General features: G+C 40.4%; 1 non-coding gene across 1 annotated transcript; it reads right to left on the bottom strand.

Moving 5' to 3' along the window:
• Positions 1-15130: 15130 nt before the first annotated feature.
• On the bottom strand, positions 15131-15237 carry LOC112739473 (small nucleolar RNA R71). Its single transcript, XR_003170409.1, has one exon. It is a non-coding gene; the product is annotated as a small nucleolar RNA R71 (small nucleolar RNA).
• Between the last annotated feature and the right edge of the window lie 2420 nt (positions 15238-17657).

The following is a 17657-nucleotide window of genomic DNA, read 5'->3' as shown; positions in this document are numbered from 1 at the left end:
TAATATCCCGACTCCCAAGCCCAAGTCTTTCGTGCGGCCCAAACCAGGCTAGAAAACTGGAGATCAGTAATTAACATTTAAATTCAAATACAAATACTTTACTTATCTTATCCAATAAGATAAGATAACTATACAAAAATATATAAAGGGAGTCAGAGGCTCTCTTAGGTAAGTTACACATTCCTAACCCTCACCTCTTAGATCCATTCTGACTTGAGCGTTGGAGTGTCTTTACAGGTGCCATCTCTCGCTGTTCCGAAGGTCTGATTGCGTCATCACCAAGAGCGGCGAATCCCCGATCCTTCCTTCAACCTGTACCAGCGAGGTCATATACATTGGTGCCGTTTGTGGAGATTCACCAAACCTTGACAACATGATAGATGGGTGCTACTCCTTGAGAAGCTTGACATTGAGATCAGAGACAAGAAGGGGTCGAAAAATCAAGTAGCTGATCATCTATCAAGGATCGAACCTGAAGAAGGGACGTCGCCCGTCACTGTTGTGACTGAGACCTTCCTAGACGAGCAGCTATTCATGATTTAGAGGACTCCTTGGTTTGCAGACATTGCAAACTATAAGGCCATGAGGTTCATCCCCAAGGAGTATACTAGGCTACAAGTTAGAAAGCTTTTGAACGATGCTAAATACTACTTATGGGACGAACCTACCTCTTTTAGAGTTGCTCATATGAAATGATCTAATGTTGTGTCTCAGATGAAGAAGCACAGCAGATCCTCTAGCATTGTCATAGTATGGAGGACACTTTGGGGGTGTAAGGACAGCTACCAAGGTCCTTTAGAGCGGTTTTTACTGGCCGACGCTCTTCCGAGACTCACAGGAATTTGTAAGAAATTGTGACAAGTGTCAGAGAGCCAGGAATCTCCCTTACAATTATGAGATGCCACAGCAGGGGATGCTAGAGATTGAGTTTTTTGATGTATGAGGAATTGATTTCATGGGACCTTTCCCTCCCTCATACTGAAACACTTACATTTTGGTGGCAGTAGATTACGTGTCCAAGTAGGTGAAAGTAGTGGTGCTGGCCACCAACGATGCCAGAGTCGTGTTAAGCTTGTTGCAAAAATACATTTTCAGCAGATTTGGTGTCCCAAGGACACTGATAAGTAATGAGGGGGGGGGGAAGCCACTTCTGCAGTAACAGTTGGACTCACTCCTGCAAAGGTATGGAGTCCGTAATAAAGTGGCAACGCCTGATAGGTCCATATTTGATGATAATTTTTTGCGTGAATTGGACGAATTTCACACATAAACTCACACTTATTCACTAAAATAGCATACTTTGGTGTTTTATCCCTAAATTGAACCTAAATGTGAAAATTTGCATTGTTGTGCTTAAATAGATCATTTTAATTTCACTTTTATTTCATTCGATGCCGTGATATATTTTGTGAGTGATTTCAGGTCCAATAGGTAAGAATGGCTAGGCAAAAGTGGAAGGAAACATTCTAAAGGGGAGAACACATGAAGAAAACAAAGAAAAAGCACACATATGTGCGTATGCACAAATCCCAGAGCGTGACTTCATTAATGAAGCACGTGACTCGCGATTTTGAGGCCTCTTGGCCCAATTTTTGGTGTTTCTAAAGCTGATTGGGTGCTATATCAAGGGGAATTCATTCCATATCAAGAGAGAGCTCACTTTTAGGATAGAAAACACATTATTAGGAGTAGGAGTAATGTAGATTAGAAAATGCTCTCTTAGGATTTTTAATTAGGTTTCATTGTAGAATTTTATACTTCAAGTTTTGGTCTTGGAGGAAAGTGTATAAAAGAGTAAAGTTAGATTAATACTGGAACTCCAAAGTTGAGAGAAAATGAGAGTGCGAGAGGGAGATCGAGAGCGTGTGAGGCGGGGAAACACAGGGGGGGGGGACAAATACACAGGGTAAACGGGGTAGAGATCCTCGGGTTTGGAACAAAGAAGAGTACCAACGTTTGGAGCTTGATTCCTTCTCAATCTTCGTCGATAACTTGCCGGATGATATATCAAAAAGTGAACTCTTCAACACGTTCAAATGGACGGGTCGAATCATTGACATCTATCTGTCGCAAAAGAATAAAAATGGTCACATATATCTGTTTACTTTTATACGGTACACCACAAAGGGAGGAGCTTTGAAGGCTGCCGCAGAGATGAACGGTATGGCATTGAGAGGCAAAAGACTATTCGTCGGTGAAGCCAAGTATAGAAGAGGAACTGGAGTGCAAAATGCGAAAGATAAAGTAGTCGAGGTGGCCACCCAGCATAACGCTGGAGGGAGCCAGCTACCGACAAAGAGTGGGGGAGTAGCTAAAGTGAAAGTGGCGGGGCAGTCGTCACGTGCACCCATCAAAGATCAACAGAGTAATGGATGGACTAAGAGGCTAGAAGTACCGATAACAAGTGAGAACTTCGTCTGGTTACAGCGAAGTATTATTGGAGGTACAAAATCAGAAATTGATCTTCGGTCACTGAAGCAAAAGATACATAAGAATTGGCCATGCGTAACACAGGTAAGGGAGTTGGGGCCGCATAAAGCAATGATTACGTTCGACACGGTGATTAGTGCTGAAGAAGCTTACACATTTAGAATGAACGACCTATTAAAATTGTTTCATATGGTCTGGAGATGGGATGAGACGGAGAAAAGTGAGTCTAGAAGGGTTTGGTTGGAGTGTTATGGAGTTCCGTTACATGCATGGTCGAAGAATACCTTCTGCAGAATAGGAGAGCAATGGGGCGAAGTGGTGGAATGTGATAAACTAATGGAAGCGTGTAACTCATTCAGTGCAGGCAAAGTTCTAATTGATACGTGTGTGTTCGATATGATAAATGAATGGATCCATGTTAAAGTAGGGGCAAGTGGATTTGACGTCATGGTAAGAGAAGTGGGTGGAGAGGTGTATCGGGAGGAATGCTTTCGAGATAACCGGACGGAGGCAGAAGATCGACACATTATAAACATAGAAGAGATGAAGTATGGAGGTTTGAGTGGCATATCAAAGTATGGAGATGAACAGAGGGTGGTAGATTGGGATCAAGCGGCGGTGCTGATGACGGCTGATCATAGAAACAACGAACAAGATGAGGACATGATAGTAATTTCGAGTCTGGATTTGAATGAATGGAATCACAGAATATCAAATTTTCCAAATGAGAACGGTAGTTATGCGGAGTTAGTGGATAAAGCAGATTCTTAGGGATCATATGAAATAAATAAAATCAATGATTCGGAAGAAACAGTTTCCTATATTTATGAAGGAGGATTTGGTTGCCAATTACATTTTGGAACAATGTTTGGTAGTGGGCTGGGAAATACAAGGCCCAACAAGGCTACCATGCAATGTGCTTGTTGGGCAAGGGATAGGGCCTGCTGCACTAGGCCTACTGCTGGTCTGCCTGAGCGGGTCGGATCTCACCCGGCTCCTTTTGTGACCCGGCAGGAACTCACGCCCCTGCATCCAGGTTTGTTGAACGCGGCGCCTCCAAGGGTGTGGCATGGAGCTGACGGGAAGAGGAATGAGAGGGAGCCGGACCCTAGGTGCCTCGAATCGGAGGAGATGGGGTCGTCCGCGGCAACAACCAGGCAAGGGAGGAAGCAAGTAAACGGGACTGCTGAGATTGGATGCTTGAACGGTGCAGGGAACGGTCCGCGGAACAGCGTAGATGAAGAGTATGGCCGAGCGATGGGAGAGGGTACTCTGGTGGCGGTGTGTGGTGGACTCGTGGAGGACTTGAGCGCTGCAGCGGCTGGCGAGCTTGATGAGGCTTTGACTGCCGAATCAGAAGACGCCATCAACGAGAAGGAACAAGGAAAAATGGCGGAGGAATCGTCACTCATCACCAAACCTCAAAATGTTGAGCGCACCTCTTGGCCTGTATATGACTCGCAGAGGATGCGAATGGCAGAAGCTATGGGTCAGGCTAACGTAGAAGACAAGGCCAGGAACCGTAATGCACCAGTGGCGGTCAGGAGGCAAATCCGAGACATGACTGGGTTGGAGGAGGGGGAGATATTACCGGTTGATTTGACTCAGAATGGAAACAGTCAGGAGGCAGAAAGGGAGCATGATGCAGAAGCAAACTCAAAGAGGGGGGACAAAGTTGATGATGGCAAGGAAACAGAACAAGAGGAACAGAGGACAAGTTGGGAAGAGGAGATGGATGAAAACAAAGAGGCTTGGAAATTAGCTGTGGAATCAGGTGCTCAGTGCAGTGATGAGGAGAATATCATGGCGATTTTGCAAGAGCAGAATGAAGCTATCGCTTTGAAACGTCGGCAGGCTAAGCAAAAAGAAAAAGCTCGAAGAAGCTGGCCTAAAAACCGTAAACAGGTGTGTAATATGTTGGTTAAATGATTTTTAGTGCTTGGAATATAAGGGGGTTGGGAGGTGTTGCAAAAACTAGTATGCTAAAGACTTTCAAAAATAAGTTTAGACTGGACATGTTGGGACTGATAGAAACAAAAAAGGAATTGATAACTAAATTTGATGTTGTGCGTATATAGGGTAGTGACAGAATATGTTGGGAGTCTGTAAGTTCTACTGGGACTTCTGGGGGGTTGTTGCTCGTTTGGGATGAAATGGCTTTTAAACTGTATAATTGTTACAAAGGGGATAGATGGATGTGCATTGAAGGAGTTGTGTTAAAAGAGAACTGTCATTGTGCTATTTGCTTAGTGTATGGACCGCATAATAGAGAGGAGAAGATCTCCATGTGGGAAGAATTGAGTTACATAGCAGGATTGTGTCAAGTACCGATATGTTTTTTGGGGATTTCAATGAAATTCTGCACTTGGAGGAAAGGAAAGGAGCGAATACTTTATCAGCGTCTGCGGCAGACTTCAGGAATTGGGTGAATGATATGGAATTGGTTGATTTGGCACTGAACGACAGGAAGTTTACATGGTTCAGAGGACAGTCGTGCAGTCGTATTGATAGGAGCCTTGTTTCAGTGGAGTGGCTTGACGTGTACCCGGAGACGCGCCTAAGGAATGGCCCGAGAGGATTATCAGACCATTGCCCTTTGGTTATGGAAGACAGCAGAAGATCTGATGGTCTAAGACCATTCCGTACCTTGGACTCCTGGTTCACGCATGATGGGTTCTTGAATATGGTAAAGGAAGAATGGAGGGAACTAGGTGATGTTCATTTCTTACAGAAGATGAAAGCACTATCAGACCCACTACGTAGGTGGCATAAGCAGCACTTTGGGGATATGGCTGAGCGAATTAAGAAGTTTGAGGATGAAATAAGGAAGGTGGATGATATGGTGAGCAGCGGATGGTATGATGGTACAATAGAGGCAAGGAGGAGGGAATTAGTGAGGTGCTGCAAAAAGTTGTATATAAGGCAGGAGTTGCATTGGAAGCAAATGTCAAGATCTCGGTATGCCAATGAGATGGATCGGAACACAAGGTACTTCCATAATATAGCATCAGCGAGAAGAAGGAATAACCGAATTGAGTCGCTAGTGATAAATGGAAGGGTAGTGAGGAATCAAGCAAGAATCAAGGTGGCTATTCGGGACTTCTACAAAGGCCTGTACCACCAGGAAGCGTCCCCAAAGGTGAGTTTTAGGGAAGGATTAGTGAACCGGTTGGAGAGGGAAGAAGCGGAAACATTAGAGGCATTACCTTCAATAGAGGAAGTAAAGGAGGCAGTATGGGATTGTGAATCTTCGAAGGCTCCAGGGAGTGATGGCTACAACATAAATTTTATTAAAAAGTGCTGGAACGAGATAGGGACGGGATTCACTGCAGCTGTGATGGGGTTTTTTGAGATAGCACGACTGCCAGAAGACGCTAATGTCACTTGGGTAGTGTTGGCTCCGAAATTCATTGGGGCTAAAGAGATAAAAGATCTAAGGCCCATCAGTATGGTGGGATGTGTCTATAAGGTTATCTCTAAAGTGTTAACACGAAGAATGAGAAGGGTTATGCCAGGCTTAGTCGGGGAATCACAGAGTGCCTTTGTAAAGGGGAGAAAGATACACGATGGAGCGTTAATTGCTTGTGAAATCGTGCAATGGTTGAAGCTGAAGAAGAAGAAATCAGCGATTATTAAACTGGATTTCCAAAAAGCATATGACAGAGTCAAATGGGGCTTTGTTGATACTGTGCTGGAGAAGATGGATTTCGGAAGAAAATGGAGGGCGTGGGTTAGGGAGTGTGTTACTTCGGCTTCTATCTCTATCCTGGTTAATGGTTCACCATCGAAATCGTTCAAAATGAAAAGGGGACTACGCCAAGGAGACCCATTATCTCCGTTCTTGTTTGTCCTAGTGGTGGATGTGCTCAACAGGATGATCGGAGAGGCAGTTAGAAATGGTCGGGTGTCTCTATTATTAGTCGGTAGGGATATTATAGAGTTATCACACTTACAATTTGTTGATGACACTATATTATTCTGTCCAACAGAGGAGGAGACGCTGAGGAACTATAAGAGGCTTCTGAGGTGTTTTGAAATGATGTCTGGATTGAGCATCAACTTTGAGAAGTCTAACTTGATACCAGTGAACTGCAGCCAAGAGTGGGTTAATCGGATGTGCCAGCTACTAGGATGTCAAGAGGCAGATTTACCGGTAAGGTACCTTGGCATTAGCTTAGGAGCAAATCTGCGGTTGGTAAAAACTTGGAAACCGGTTATAGAAAAGGTGGAAGAGAAGCTCAGCTTGTGGAAAGCAAAGATACTTAGTAAGGCTGGAAAGTTGGTACTTATTAAGTCGGTAATCAACAACCTACCTATTTATTACTTGAGTCTATACAAAATGCCTAATGCAGTTGCTCGAAGACTTATATCCTTGCAGAGGAGGTTTTTTTGGGGGAAGGATGATGGTCGACCTGGCATGTCCCTTGTGAGGTGGGAGCTGGTTGATGAGCGGATAATTTATACGCTTTTCGGCATTGTTTTTAGGTAGTTTTTAATATGTTTTAGTCACTTTTTATTATATTTTTATTAGTTTTTAATTAAAAGTCACATTTCTGGACTTTACTATGAGTTTGTATGTTTTTCTGTGATTTCAGGTATTTTCTGGCTGAAATTGAGGGAGCTGAGCAAAAATCTGATTCAGGCTGAAAAATGACTGCTGATGCTATTGGATTCTGACCTTCCTTCACTCAAAGTGGATTTTTCGGAGCTACAGAACTTCAAATGGCGCGCTCTCAATTGCGTTGGAAAGTAGACATCCAGGGCTTTCCAGCAATATATAATAGTCCATACTTTGCGCGAAGATAGACGACATAAACTGGCATTCAACGCCAGTTCCATGTTGCAGTCTGGCGTTCAGCGCCAGAAACAGGTTACAAGTTGGAGTTCAACGCCAGAAACAGGTTACAACCTGGCGTTTAACTCCAGAAACAGCCCAGACACGTGAGAAGCTTAAGTCTCAGCCCCAGCACACACCAAGTGGGCCCCAGAAGTGGATTTCTACACTATCTATCATAGTTTACTCATTTTCTGAAAACCTAGGTTACTAGTTGAGTATTTAAACAACTTTTAGAGATTTATTTTGTACCTCATGACATTTTAGATCTGAACTTTGTACTCTTTGACGGCATGAGTCTCTAAACTCCAGTGTTGGGGGTGAGGAGCTCTGCTGTGTCTCGATGAATTAATGCAATTACTTCTGTTTTCCATTCAAACACGCTTGTTCCTATCTAAGATGTTCATTCGCGCTTCACTATGAAGAAGGTGATGATCCGTGACACTCATCACCTTCCTCAATCCATGAACGTGTGTATGACAACCACCTCCGTTCTATATTAGATTGAATGAGTATCTCTTAGATTCCGTAATCAGAATCTTCGTGGTATAAGCTAGAATTGATGGCGTCATTCATGAGAATCTGAAAAGTCTAAACCTTGTCTGTGGTATTCCGAGTATGATTCAAGGATTGAATGGCTATGATGCGCTTCAAACTCGCGATTGTTGGGCGTAGTGACAGACGCAAAAGAATCATTGGATTCTATTCCGACATGATCGAGAACCAACAGATGATTAGCCGTGCTGTGACAGAGCATTTGGACCATTTTCACTAAGAGGATGGGAAGTAGCCATTGACAACGGTGACACCCTACATACAGCTTGCCATGGAAGGAGCCTTGCGTGTGTGAAGAGGAGTACAAGAGAAAAGCTGAAATAAAGAGGACAAAGCATCTCCAAAACTCTAACATATTCTCCATTATTGAGTAACAAGTATTTATTTTATGCCCTTTGACTTTTTACAATTAAAACTAAAAATTATTATTGATATTATATCCTGACTAAGAGTTACAAGATAACCATAGCTTGCTTCAAGCCAACGATCTCCGTGGGATTCGACACTTACTCACGTAAGGTATTACTTGGACGACCCAGTGCACTTGCTGGCTAGTTGTGCGAATTTGTAAGAAATAGTAATATTGACATTGACATATACAAATTCGTGCACCACTGGTACAGACACCGAAGAAGTTAGGAGGATTGGGGGTGGGTGATGCGGTAGTCCGTAATTCGGCTTTACTGTTTAAATGGTGGTGGCGGTTCTCTAAGGAGGAATGTCCTCTATGGAAGAAGGTTGTATGCTCATGTAATAGCTTGAACCCAAATCACTTGCTGTCAACTCAGACGTTACCGAAGAAAGGGGGACCGTGGAAGGACATATGTCATGTGCAAATAAGGGATCAACATGTCAAGCAGAAGATGATTGATGGCCTGGCTATGGAAGTAGGAGATGGAAGATCCACCAGATTTTGGGAGGATACATGGTTGCAAGTGGGAAAGCTGAAAGACTTCTTTGTAGGTTTTGGGATGGGATAGAGTGGGTATGGCAATTACAATGGAGAAGAGAGCTGAGACAATGGGAGACAGATACACTGAACCAAATGCTTAATGTCTTGCAATCTGTTAGACTGATAGCGGAAGTGCAAGACAGAGTGGTATGGAAATTTGATAAGGAAGGCATTTATTCTACTAATTCATTTGTGCAAGTTTTGCAGGAAGAAACTTTGGATGAGGAGCTTATGCGATTCAGATTCACAAAGGAGATATGGAAAGGACTAATTCCACCTCGAATGGAGTTGTTCGCGTGGTTTGTCTTGGTAGGTCGGGTCAACACAAAGGACCGACTAAGTAGACTGTGAATCTTACAACATAATGATCTGGTGTGCGTGCTGTGCCAAAAAGAGGTTGAAAATTTACAACATTTGTTTATTACATGTGAGTACTCTTGGCAGGTGTGGTGTGCTTGAATCTTGGCATTTGGACAAACCTGGATTGTCCCTGGTACGGTGAAAGAGCATTTTGAGAGTCGGAGATCAGTGCCTATGGGAAAAGAGAGGCGAAAGCATTGGCAAGTTGGATTCTTCTCAGTTATATGGAGTATCTGGAGAAGCAGAAATGGCTCCATCTTTCAGGGCAAGACAACAGGAATTGGTGATTGTGTGGAGCAATCATTCTCATGTGCTAAGGAATGCTGTTGTAAATAACTCATGTTGTTGATGGCTATGTCGGAGATGACATAGGAGTTGTTATGTCTTTATCGTTCTTATTTTGTTACAATGCTCCACTTAAGTGTTGAGCTATTACTTTCAAAAAAAAAAGTTTTGATCTTGGATTTTGCTCATCTCATTGTAAATACTCTTTAATTTCTTCTTTAATTACACTACTTTTTCTACATTTTCTTATGGTTCAAGCTACTTTATTAATATATGCAATTTTGATTTCTTGAAGTTTTAGTTGATGAATTTAATGTTTTATGATTTCTATTTGCTTGATTGAATGTTTATTGTTGATTTTGTGAATAGTTTGGTTATAGTTTTTATTATCTTTTACAATTTCTTATGTTTTGTTTTTATGCCCACCAAGTGTTTGTGAAAATGCTATTTGGAGATTGTGAGTAGATTTTCACACCTTGACTTGGAAAATGAGTTCCTACTAGAGTTATAATGTCTGACATTTAGTAGTAATTCTTGGGTTGTTAGTTGATTCTTATTTCAATTGACGCTAGCTTTTTACTAAGTTAATTAGTAAGTTAGCTAGGACTTATGGATTAAGGTTAATTATACTTGCTTGACTTACTCCTCGATGTTAGGGGTTGACGAAGTGAGATTAACTCATCATAGTTACCATAGTTGTGGTTATGACGATGATAGGATTCCTTAATCCCCATTCCCAAGTCAAGGCTCTTTTATGCATTTATTGCATTTTCACTAGTTTTGACCTTGTTTCCTTTTGATTTGCATTATTTTTTTTTTTTATCATTTTTTAGTTCTTTTATTTTTTTTGTTCTTTTAATTTTTCGTTCCACAATTGAAGAAATCCCTTATTTCACAACCAAGAGTGTGACATCTTAATTGCATATTCCGAGGGAGACTATACTTAAAACTCCAGTTATTTTGTGTTAATTGTGACTTCCTTTATTTAAACTTTGATTGAGTGCTAAGTGTGGGTTTGGACTATACTTGCAACGAAGAGATTGTATAATTTTGTGAAATTTCAAATCCGCTTTGGCTCCTCTCATCAAGTTTTTGACGCCGTTGCTGGAGAATATGCAATTGGTATTGTATTTTTTGTTGTTGTAAATATGTCAATAGTGTAAATAGCTTACTTTTTGGTTATCTTTTGTTTTTGTTAATACTTAGGTGTTTGTTTTCCTTGATATAGATGTCTTTTGCTTTTTTTTTTTCTACTTTCTCTATGAGTTATCACCCTTATTGCTTGGAACTTGGTTGTGATTATATTGTAGGGTATGATGATTTCAAATGTGGATTGCATCATGGAATGGGAGAACCAATTAAGAGAGGAACCGTATGCATTTGAGCAACACTAATGGCAACCACTTCTCCCATGTTACAATGAGCCAAACCGTCTCCAATGTGCATACCAAAGCTAAAGATATGAAATGTACCCCCTATACAACCCTCAACTACCAAACCTTCAAGCACTACACTATCCACCTCCATAGAATCCAAATGTTTATATACCTTGCCACTAACCATATGAATCATCACCTCCTTACACACCGCCTCAATACATTTACCCACATAACAAACCTTCCAACTATACAACCTTTCTCCCAACTATTGAACCTTCTTTTTCACCTAAATGTGAAGTTCTCCAGCCCTTGCCCCAAGAACAACAAGACCTTCAAGCTTTTCTCCAAGAGTAAGGGAAATTTCGAAAGCAGCAATGGGAGTTCATGGCTACTATAGCCGAAGCGGTGAACCGCTTAGCCCTACTATGCTTAAGCAATCAAGACATCCCCTTGAGGAATATGGAGGATCAACTAAGGAGTGTAGTAAGGAGGAGAACATGGTGCCTAAAATAGAAGAAGTGGAGTTAAGGCTTGAGTTGCAAGAGGAGGGAGGTAAGACAATTGAAGAGGTAAACGGAGAATTAAGGGAAATTGATCAAGAAGTGAATTCCATCATCAATGATTTTTTGTCCACTTTGGTCAATTCCCTCAATGATCTTGATGAACTTTCCCCTTTTGAGTTTGAGCGAGATATGGAAGTAGACTTCACACAACCTTCTAAGTATGGATTGAATGATAGTAGGGAAAAATTAGAGGAGGTTGGTGAGAAAGAGCTAGAAAAGGGTGGTGAGGAAGAGGTAGACACCCAAGAAGTAGAAGCATTCATGCGAGAGTCCAAGAGAGCAATTCCATTTCAAGGGCAATTTGACTGGGTAACAATTTTCTCAATGAGCTTCATCGGCCCACACCAATATGCTATCTTGAAAATGGATCATCAACTTAAGGTCTTTCTTGGAGTATTAAATGGTGAAGGATCAGATGTCCGTTGCCACAAGAATCCAAAGCTTATCAAAGAAGCCAATCCAAGATTTGGAATTCAAGTGTGGTGCAAGGTTCAAGTAGGAAGATTCCAAGATTTATTTGGGTGCTTCAAAAGAAATTTGGGAGGTTGTTCATCCAAGTGCAAGAGAAAGAATCAACAAGAGGATGACCGAAAAACTAGAATATGGGATCCCGGAGGATTTTGGAAGAGCAAACATGGGTGGCAACTCAAGGGTGAGTGGAAGCATAAGCTACCTTGACATAAGCATCACTCAAAAAATCTAACTTAAGGACTTTAAACCAAAGTGTTAGGTGGGAGACACCCCACCATGGTAATATCCTTTCAACCTTTTTTATTCTTTTAGCTTTTGTTTCTTGAATAATTGCTTCTCTTGCTTAGCATAGTTTAGTTAAATTTGGTGTTAATTTAGTGTTTTTCATGGAATAATACATTTTTGGGGTTTTAATATGTTTTGAAATTTGAAAACCTAGCTAGGATGTTATGTTTGGTGCCTTAGAGGCATTAAAATTATTTTGCAGAAACAGAGCATTGTGCCTGTGCGTTGATGCATGCGCATCTTTCCTATTTTTTTCTAGTGAATTTGTATTTAATTTGTTGAGTTTAATCAAGAATTAATTATATTTTACCCACTATGGATTCTATTTTGAGTTTTGTGCAATACTGTTTATTTTAGGTAGCATTCGGCAGAATTTGGTGGAGTTTCTGCAGCACAAGAATCAAAGGAGATGGCAGCGAGGAGCGACGCATACGCGTGTCTGACGCGTGCGCGTGATTTGAAAGTATCCATGGCGACGCGTGCGCATGACTGACGCGTACGCGTAATTTGAAGATTTGCTCAGCGACGCGTGCGCGTGACTGACGCATACGCGTGACTCGCGGAAAAAGACCATTGACGCGTGTGCGTGCCCGACGCGTACGCGTGACATGCGCAACGTGCAAAAAAATGCAGAAAGACGCTGGGGGCGATTTCTGGGCTGTTTTGACCCAGTTTCAAGTCCAGAAAACACAGATTAGAAGCTGCAGAATGGACAAATCAAGTGGTCTCCACCCATCAGTTGAAGACTTGTTAATTAATTCGAATTTAAATTCAAAATTGATTTTTAAATAGGAAAAGATATTATTTTAATTTTAATTTTAGAAATTTGATTTTTAAAATTATTAAGATTAGTTATAAAAGGGGATTCAGATCCATCAGATTAGAAGGAGAGTACATTTTTACCTGAATCCTTATTTTCTACTTTGAACCATGAGCAACTAATCCTCCATTGCTAAGGTTAGGAGCTCTGTCTATTTCTATGGATTGATTTTATTGCTTTTTCTATTTTAATTTATGTATGGATTTATAATTTAAGAATTATTTTTGCTCTTTATTTTATGAATTTGGGTGGAACGGAAGTATGACCCTCTTTCTATTTGAGTTCTTATATAACTTGGAAAAGCTCTTTACTTGAACAACAGCTTGAAAACATATTCTCCTAAATTTTAATTATCTGGATTTAACGGGATACGTGACATATAATCCTTTTATTTTTAGGTAATTAGAATTTTTGTGTCATATAAACTGGAATTTGATCATCACTCTCTAATTGGAATTAATTGACCAAGGAATTGGCTGTTGATGAATTTTAGAGGAGACTAGGAAGGTCTAAGGAATTAGGGTCTAGTCACATATAGTTTGTCATAAATTAAATCCTACATGATTAAAATAGTTAGTAAGGAAAATTAATCCGGAAAAATAGATAACTCTGAAACCTTAACTATTTTCTCCATATTTTATTCCCAACATATTTACTTGCCTTTCTTCAATATTCTTTATATTGTTTAATGTCTTTTATATTGTATCTCAACACTATTTTCTGTTTGCTAACTAATCCTATCAAACACTATTGTTGCTTAATCCATCAATTCTCGTGGGATCGACCCTTGCTCACGTAAGGCATTACTTGGTACGACCCGGTGCACTTGCCGGTTAGTTAGTGGGTTATAAATACCACACCAAGTGTTTGGCGCCGTTGCCGGAGATTGATAGTGATTGACAATTATTCGTTGTTTGATTGCTTATATTATATATATATATATATATATATATATATATATATATATATATATATATATATATTGGTGACTGAACATAACACAAAGAAAAAACACCTAAGAGAAAGAGTAGCACTCCTCTCTAATGATAATGTCTAAATTATTAGGGGGTTGTAACCACTCTAGGTACACCTGCTTGTTTAAAGCAGCAGTCTTAGCCATTAAATCAGCCGCTCTGTTTGCTGTACGCTGGATGAGCACTAATATATATATATATATATATATATATATATAATTTTTATTTTACATTTTTTTTACGTTATTTTTTCTTTTTTTCTTTTACGTTAATTTTTTCTTTTTTTTCATTTACGTTATTTTTTTTCTTTTTTCTTTTTCCTTTTCGTTTACTTTCCCCCTTCCCTTTATACCGTATCTTTTTTTTTTATTTTATTTTACTTTTATTATTTAAAAAAAAAACAAAAAACAAAAAAATTTAAATTTAAATAAATAAATAAATAGCACCAATATTTTCCTTAATTTCTGAAATTAAGTTTGGTGTTCTCTAATTAATTTTATTTTTATTTTTTTTGGCTTAATAATTTCAAAATTTTTATCTTAATTTTAATTGCAATTTTCCATTTATTTATTTATTTATTTATTTAGTATTTTTATTTTATTTCTTTACACAGGTTACCTCATAGGGACTTCTCTACACTCTGACGTAGAGAGTCCCATCTTTTCTTGTTTTCCGTTTGTGTATGCGCAGGAACAGAAACAAAGAACATCTCTTAGACTTTGATCCTGAACCTGAAAGAACTTTCAGGCGGCGTTTACAACAAGTAAGACTTTACAAGGCTACAGAATCCACTATGGATCCTAATAACAATGCTAATGCCAATGTGGCAAATCCGAATGGAGATGATCAACAGAGGAGAGTGCTTAGCTCTTATTCTGCTTCTACTGCAGATCTTTATGGAAAAAGCATTGTGGTGCCCCCTATAGCTGCAAACAACTTTGAGTTGAAGCCACAATTGGTCACCCTGGTGCAACAAAACTGCCAGTATCATGGACTTTCTCATGAAGATCCAAATCAGTTTATATCTGATTTTCTGCAGATATGTGATACTGTGAAGACAAATGGAGTGAACCCAAAGGTGTACAAACTCATGCTTTTCCCATTTGCTCTGAGGGATAAAGCAAAGCTATGGCTAGATTCCCAACCAAAGGAGAGTCTGAATACTTGGAAAAAGGTTGTTACGGAGTTTCTCACTAAATTTTTCCCACCAAAGAAGCTGACTAAGCTTAGGTTGGAGGTTCAGACCTTCAGACAGAAGGAGGGTGAAACTCTTTATGAAGCTTGGGAGAGATACAAGCTATTGACTAGGCAATGCCCTCCGGACATGTTCTCCAAATGGACCCAACTAGATATCTTTTATGAAGGCTTGGGTGAGATGTCCAAGATGAGCTTAGATACTTCTGTAGGTGGTTCACTACACAAGAAGATACTAGAGGAGACTATTGAGCTGATTGAATTGGTTGCAAGCAACCAATATTTATATTCATCTAACAGGAATCCTGTGAACTCTGAGACCTCTCAGAAGAGAGGCGTGTTGGAAGTAGAAGCTATTAATGCTCTTCTTGCTCAGAACAAGCTTATGTCTCAGCAGATAAATCTACTTACTCAACAGATGGGTGGCATGCAAGTCTCAGCTATCAACACTCAAAATTCACTACAGGAAGTCTCCTATGACATGGCAGGTAACTTTATGCAAAATGATCATTATGATTATGCTTAATCTTCTTCTGAACAGGTCAATTACATGGGGAGTGGTCCTAGAAATCCCAACAATGATCCATATTCTAAGACATACAATCAGGGGTGGAAGAATCACCCAAATTTTGGATGGAGAGATCAACCTCAGAGACCTCAGAACTTCAACAATAGTTCTCAGGGCGGTTTCCAGTAGAACAATAATTTGGAAGCAATATTGACAGGTTTTAGATAGGAAACTAGAGCATCCATCAAGAACCTGGAGATTCAAATGGGTCAATTAGCCACAAAAGTTAATGAAATTGATCAGAGGACCACTAATAGCCTTCCTGGTAACATAATTCTAAATCCAAGAGAGGAATGCAAGGTTATCACCGTAATAAGTGAACAAGTGGCAAGTACAGAAGCACAAGTTATATAGGAAACCAGAGCCTCCATTAGAAACTTAGAGGTGCTAGTGGGCCAACTGAGCAAGCAAATACTTGAGAGGTCTGCAAGTACATTTCAAGGTGATACAGTGGTGAACCCAGGAGAAGATTGCAAGATTATTCAATTGAGAAATGGTAAAGTAGCTGGCTCTGAGACCAAGGCCAATGAAGAGCTAGTTCAAAAGGAAGCTCCAGAGGAGAAGAAGGAAGAAGCAGAGCACGCCCCTCCAAAGCGTGCGGACAACCCATTCCCAGACTCTCTTGACACTTATCCTACATTGCCAAAGGCTCCTGAGTACAAACCAAAAATGCCATATCCTCAGAGACTTCAAAAGGAGACCAAGGACAAGCAGTTTTTAAAGTTCTTGGAAGTCTTCAGAAAGTTGCAAATAAATATTCCTTTTGCTGAGGTTTTGGAACAAATGCCTCTCTATGCCAAGTTCATGAAGAAGCTGTTGTCAAAGAAAAAGTCTTTAAAGGGAGATGAGACAGTGGTCCTGACTAAAGAATGCAGTGCCATCATTCAGAATAACTTACCAAAGAAGATGCCAGATCCAGGGAGCTTTCAAATTCCATGCACCATTGGGAGCACAACCTTTGAGAAAGCGTTATGTGATCTGGGAGCAAGCATAAATTTAATGCCCTTGTCTGTGATGAAGAAGCTGCAGATCCAAGAGGCACAACCCACAAAGATAGCATTACAGATGGCAGACAAATCTATGAAGCCTGCATACGGATTAGTGGAGAATATCTTGGTCAAAGTGGGTAAGTTCTTCCTCCCATCAGATTTTGTAATTCTTGATACAGGGGAGGATGAGAATGCCTCTATAATTCTAGGAAGACCATTCCTAGCCACTGGAAGAGCTCTGATTGATGTAGAAGTGAGTGAATTAGTGCTTAGAGTGCATAATGAGCAACTGGTCTTTCATGTCTTCAAAGATATACATTCAACAGGTGAAGAAAAGAGGTGCATGCAGGCTGAGCTTATTGATCCAAACCTTCAAGAACCCCCTGATGATGCACACCAGAGTCTGCAACTCAAACCTCCTTTGGTGACAATCAGTAAAATTCCTCCTGACATCAAACCTAAGTTTGGTGTTGGAAATGCATCATCCACCAAGGAGGAGGTTCCCAAAAAGAAGAAAATACCCAGGGGATGGAGAAACAAAAAGATCCCCACTGAAGGTTTCTCCCCAGAAATGAAGGTGGTGTTGACTGAGACTCCAGCATGGATTTATACAGTAAACAGAATTCTTTCTCTGGAGCATATTGAGCTAATTTATGAAGACACAGGAAAGAAGTTCAAAGTAAGGGGTGCAGAGCTGAGCCCCTATGATCCCCTCCTTAGAGGAGCTAACCGTCAAGCTAGTGCCGTTAAAGAAGTGCTTGTCGGGAGGCAACCCGATAATTTCGTATCCTTAGTTATTTTTCGTAGTAGTAGTTTTCTTACTTATTTGATTTTTATTAAGTTCTTACTAATTTTCTAATTATGCAGCTATTTTAGAACAGGAGCTAGAAAAAAAAAAGCACCCGACGCGCAAGCGTCGCTGATGCGTACGTGTCATCTAGGGGTGCGAGAAAAATAAAAAGCTACAGATTGTTGCGCGTGCGCGCGGCTGGCTTCGT

The sequence above is a fragment of the Arachis hypogaea genome, chromosome 13 (assembly GCF_003086295.3).
Source record: "Arachis hypogaea cultivar Tifrunner chromosome 13, arahy.Tifrunner.gnm2.J5K5, whole genome shotgun sequence".
In the NCBI taxonomy this organism is placed as follows: domain Eukaryota; kingdom Viridiplantae; phylum Streptophyta; class Magnoliopsida; order Fabales; family Fabaceae; genus Arachis; species Arachis hypogaea.
Note: the sequence above shows the minus strand (reverse complement) of the source record. Positions and strands in the feature narration are given on the sequence as shown.